This window comes from Rhinopithecus bieti, unplaced genomic scaffold (genome assembly GCF_001698545.2).
Source record: "Rhinopithecus bieti isolate Rb0 unplaced genomic scaffold, ASM169854v2 scaffold_13261, whole genome shotgun sequence".
NCBI lineage: Eukaryota > Metazoa > Chordata > Mammalia > Primates > Cercopithecidae > Rhinopithecus > Rhinopithecus bieti.
Genome location: NW_016807494.1, coordinates 1,194,305 through 1,200,316, shown reverse-complemented (window position 1 = coordinate 1,200,316; position 6,012 = coordinate 1,194,305).

Below are 6,012 nucleotides of genomic sequence, written 5' to 3'. Positions count from 1 at the left end.
TATATAATATAATTCTACATTACATTACATATAATTATGTATTATATGTTATATAATATAAATATAATGTGTATAATTATAATTTTATTTATTTATTTATTTTTTATGTTTTTTGAGATGGAGTCTTATTCTGTCACCCAGGCTGGAGTGCACTGGCAGGATCTCTGCTCACTGCAACCTCCACCTCTGGGGTTCAGGCAATCCTCCTGCCTCAGCCTCCTGAGTAGCTGGGACTACAGGTTCCTGCCACCACACCCAGCTAATTTTTTTGTGTTTTTAGTAGAGACGGGGTTTCACCATGCTGCCCAGGCTGGTCTCAAACTCCTGACCTTAAGTGATCTGCCTGCCTCAGCCTCCCAAAATGCTGGGATTACAGGGGTGAGCAACCATGCCCAGCCTATAATCATAATTTATATTTACATTTATAATTTACATTCATATTTATATCTCAATATTTGTATTATATATAAAGTGGAGGAATATATACAACATATGATAAACATTCCCATTACATTTTCATATATACATACTTTATATGTGATATGGTTTGGATCTGTGTCCCCACCCAAATCTCATGTTCAGTTGTAATCCCCCATGTGGGACGTGGACCTGGTGGGAAGTGTTTAAATCATGGGGGCAGATTTCTCATGAATGATTTAGTACCGCCCCCTTGGTACTGTCCTTGCAATAGTGAGTGACTTCTTTACGAGATCTTGTCATTTAAAGGTGTGTAGCACCTCCTCCCTCTCTCTCTTACGCCTGCTCTGGCCATGTGAAGGGCCTACTTCCTCTTCATCTTCTGCCGTGATTGTAAGTTTCCTGAAGCCACTCCAGAAATCAAGCAGATGCCAACATCACGCTTCCTTTACAACCTGCAGAAATGTGGCTAATTAAACCTTCTTTTCTTTATAAATTACTCAATCTCAGATATTTCTTTACAGCAATGCCAGAACAGCCTAACACAATGTATATATACTGTATGTGTGTGCATATCAATAATGTACTAGAAATGTTACTGCTCTTTTCAGAATTTTCAGGATGAACATAGCTATGAAAAGATCTTTATACAAAAAACATTAGAAACACATCACCATTTCAATTGTGGCTATCATTGTTTGGTAGATGACAGGTGAGTCTTTTTTTCTTTCTATGTTTGTTTCCCACAGATCTTCCACAATGAACGTGAATTATTTCTATATTAGATGCAAGAAACAAAATAAATTTTAATTTTTAAAAAGAGTCCATGCACAAGGTTCCTTTCATTTGGTCTTCATGCAGAGAAGCCATCAGATGCATCCTCCTGCTTCCTAGTCATTTATCTGAGCTTGCTTGTGGTTCTGTGGCACACATCTACTGAGGTCCTGCATGGCTGTTTCTGGAGCACACGCAGCTTCTTCAGTTTAACAGAAAGTAAAGCAATTACCACATAGTGGGAGGATCAGTAAGAGTGCAGGAAATGGCCTCATCAAGTCCACCAAACTCAGTTGTTCCTGGATTGTGTGTTCAAGAAGAAACAGATGGTCTATCAGCCAGAATTCTTCCTTGCCACCAATGGAAATCTCAGTTGGAAAGTGGATTTATTGGAAATGTATCATATGGTTCAAGGGATCAGTGCAAGGCTGGAGAACCAGGTGATGAAATTGGATAAAAATCTAGGGAGGCCTCATGACCCAGCACTGTGGGAGGCCAAGGCAGAAGGGTCATTTGAGCTCACGAGTTCAAGACCAGCCTGGCAACATAGAGAGTCCTCATCAATTAAAAAAAATGAAAAATTGGCCCGGCATGATGGTGTGTGCCTGTCGTCCCAGTTACTTAGGTGGCTGAGGCGGGAGGATCATTTAAGCCCCGGGTCGAGGCTGTAGTGAGCTATGACCACACCGCTGCACTCCAGCCCGGGTGACAAAGCAAGACTGCTTAAAAAAAAATCAAGGGTGGCAAGGCACAGAGATAGTCTACTTGGCATGTTGCCATTGGTGTTCTCAATGCTGAGCACTTGTCATCATGCTGCTGGGCTCTGGCACCCCTGAACACTCATTGCTGCGCTGCTGCACACTCAACTCCAGCACAGCCATTGCCAAAACCTTCTGCCTCCCCACAGGCTTCCTGTCCTACTGGGGCCACTGATCAGCTGAACCCAGGGTAATATGCTGGTTCCCTAGCTGCTGGGGCAAAGAGAGAAACTCTCTGCCCTCTTTGGCTTCTGAAGTAGGAAATAGAGTCCTGCCTCCCTTCTTTTGGATGCTTCTTTCCAAAGGGAAAGGATGTTTAAAGGCTTGGTAGCCAGAATGACCAATAAGCATAACATTTAGGTATTCTGTAAAGGGGCTGCTATGATCTCGGAGGGGCAGAGGAAAAAGCAGCCAATCATGCTCAGAAGTGATCTCTTCTCCCCAGAGCAACATGCAGCATGGTTTTCTTTCTACTGGGAATCCCAAGATGGGAAATGTTCTGCCAGATTTCTTGATCAGTTGGTTGAAAGTCTGCCCCTCGGAAGAACTGACCACTCTGGATAAAAACTGCACTAAATAACAAAATAAGAATGACCATTTTTTAAAGGACCTGGGGGCCAAAGAGGGATGCCCACCTGGCTGAAAGTGCTGGGGTTTCTCACTCGCTCTGTCAGCCACACGGATTGTCTGTTGGACCCTGACCAGGGGAAGTGAAGGGGAAACAGAGCACTTGACGGATTGTTTTTTTTCTCTGAAGAACTTTACACTTTAGGGAAGCAGATTAGATAGATTGATATTATCTTAGAGAAGGGCCCTATAAGTGCAGGGAATGAGAAAGGAGTGAAAAATGTAAACATGGATTTTTTATTGACTTCCTTATTCGGGAACATCTCTTTCTGCTTGCAAATGTCCAAATGTTGGGGCTGAGTCCAGAGACTAAAAGATGAAATCCAAGGAGAGCGTCAGGGTGGCTGTGGCTGCTGTTGGATTCTTAGACACCAGACACGGACCCTAATCTGGACTGTGTAGGAGAAAACTAGTGGGGTTAACTACTTCAGAGTGTGGAGTCTTTCAGGTAGAACTGGAAATCAATGATTAAGAAATGAGAGGCCAGGCACAGTGGCTCACGCCTGTAATCCTAGCACTTTGGGAGGCCAAGGCAGGTGGAAAATTTGAGGTCAGGAGTTCAAGACCAGCCTGACCAATATGGTGAAACCCCATCTCTACTAAAAATAAAAAAAAAATTAGCCAGGCATGGTGGTGGGTGCCTGTAATCCCAGCTACTTGGGAGGCTGAAACAGGAGAATCACTTGAACCCAGAGGTTTCACAGTGAAGGTTGCAGTGAACTGAGATCACACCCTTGCATTCCAGCCTGGGCAACAGAGTGAGACTCCTTCTTAAACAAAAAAGAGCGGTAGAACTAATATGGATCTGCTCACCTCAGAATAAGTGAGGTAGAATTTGAGAATCCCACAAAGTTGACCTTATGTGATCTTTGTATTATTATAATTTTCTACAGTGAGTTGCTTCTTGGTTGTCAGGAAATCTGCACAGCTTTTTCATCATTGACTGGGGCCTTTTGAGGACTGTCTACACCATAATCCCCACTTATTGATGGTTTCACTTTCCACAGTTACAGTTACCTCTGGTCAACTGCAGTCCAAAAATATTAAATGGCAGAGCATGGTGCCTCACACCTATAATCCCAGCACTTTGAGAGGTAGAGGCAGGAGCATTGCTTGAGCTCAGGAGTTCAAGACCAGCCTAGGCAATATAGTGAGACCCTGTCTCTACAAATAAAAATTAAAAATAGCCAGTTGTGGTGGTGCATGCTTATAGTCTCAGCTACTCAGGAGGCTGAGGCAAGAGAAGCACTTGAGCCTGGGAGTTCAAGGCTGCAGTGACCCGTGATCACACCACTGCACTCCAGCCTGGACAACAGAGCAAGACCGTATCTCAACAAACAAACAAACAAAAATCCCAAAAAGATTAAATGGAAAACTCTAGAAATGAGCAATTCATAAGTTTTAAATTTGTGCTGTTCTGAGTAGCATGATGAAATCTCAGGCTGTCCTACTCCATTCCTGCCCAGGATGCGAATCCTACCTTTTTATCTACATGAAATAATTTAGCCATCTTGGTTATCAGATCAAAAAAACATAGTATATGTGAGGCTTGATTCTATCTGTGGCTTTGGGCATCCACTGGCAGTCTTGGAATGCATCCCTTTCAGATAAGTGGGGGACTACTGCATATTTTTAGAGAAGGGGTTTCCAAGCTTGGGTACTTCAGTTGGACGAGGATCAGGAATATACCTCCCAGAAATGCAACAAAGACAACAAACCAAGCACGAGTCTTTGGCATAATGTATTGTAGAATACATTCTTACACGGTGGATCGTATTCTTCCTGGGAATACATGCTAGAAAGAGAAGAGCAAATCTTTAGGAACATGAGAATGTGCTACACCTTAGTGCAGCTGTGTGCAAATACTCAGTCACCCGGAACTGAATCTCAACTAGAACCAAATTTCACTGATATAGACAAAGTTTAATGATCAGTGTGCAAGAACATCTGAGTCACGATAAAGGAAGAAATGATTAAGGACTCATAGGATCTCTTGAACTTGGAAGCCTATCCATTCCTAGGAAATTTGAGACAAACCACATGGTGTCTGTCCCGTAACCCCAGCATTTTTCCAGGAAAATCTTTGAAGGAAAAGGTCACAAAAAGGTAGACCGAGGGAATAGAGTGAAGACAGAGAGACAAGGTGGAGGGGATATTCCATTTTTCTCTTCACTGTAGAGGCTGTTGATTGGAACAGGAGGTAGGAAGCGACTGGAATTTCTAGTATCCAATATAGAGATAGTGCATTTCACCTTTGGCTAGGTCCCAGGGTGAATAGACAGTGAAAGGGAAGCATAAGCCCTCACGAAAGAGCCTGATACAGCAAAACTGCTATAGGCCAGGGAGGTTGGAGGCAGACAGGGCTAGAGCTCTGTGAGACACTTCAGGTCTCAGGCCTGGTTCCAAGAGATGAGTTTGGACACAGAATGAACATCTTTGTTGTCAGTTATATTAAAACATGGTGTCTGGCTGGGCACAGTGCTGCATGCCTATAGCCCAAGCTACTTGGGAGGCTGAGGTGGGAGGATTGCTTGAGCCTGGGAGTTCGAATCTAGCCTAGGCAACAAAGTAAGATCCTGTCTTTAAAAAAAAAAAAAAAAAGATGGTGTCTATAACCAGATAACTGTGTTTAATCCTAGCTCTACACCTCTTACTAGCGGTAGGACTTTGGAGAAATTACCTAACCTTTCTGTGCCTCTGTTTATCATTTGTAAAGGGCGATAAGGATATGACCTGCCTCATAAAGTTTTCATGAATGTTAAATACATTAATTCATGTAAAGTGCTTAGCACATAATAAGTGTAACCAAGTAACTGTTCAATAAGCATTAGGTTTCAATGTTATTATAGGTGGTTAGAATATGCCAGAACAAGGGTAACATTTTTCACCTACAAGGCTTGCGTGGGACATCCAGGTAAACTTTCATTCAGATTAAGCTCAGAAAATGCCATGGCCATTGCTTTTATCTGACTGAAGTTGATGAAGTATCTCTGTGGTGGAAATACTTAACTTACATCTATAATATTAACAGATTGCTGGTGTTAAAATCTTACTAGTGGCAAATGCTTTGTTTCACTGAAGCATTTCCTAAGCAGTGGCACAACATGGTTGAAATGTGGCCATCCTGGGTCTTAGTTTTAAGAGCCTTGAGGCTGGGCATGGTGGCTCATGCCTGTAATCCCAGTGCTTTGGGAGGCTGAGGAGAGAAGATTGCTTGAGACCAGAAGTTTGAGGCTACAAGGAGCCATGACCATGCCACTGTGCTCCAGCCTGGGTGACAAAGCGAGACCCCATCTCAAAAAAAAAAAAAAGATTCCTTGAAAATGAGTCCTCAGAAATGAGGGGACTGTAGTGTCTTGCAACATTTCTCACACAGGTGTGTCAGTCACCGGGATTTGGGGACAACTTGAGCATTTTATTTTTTTTTTTTTTTTTT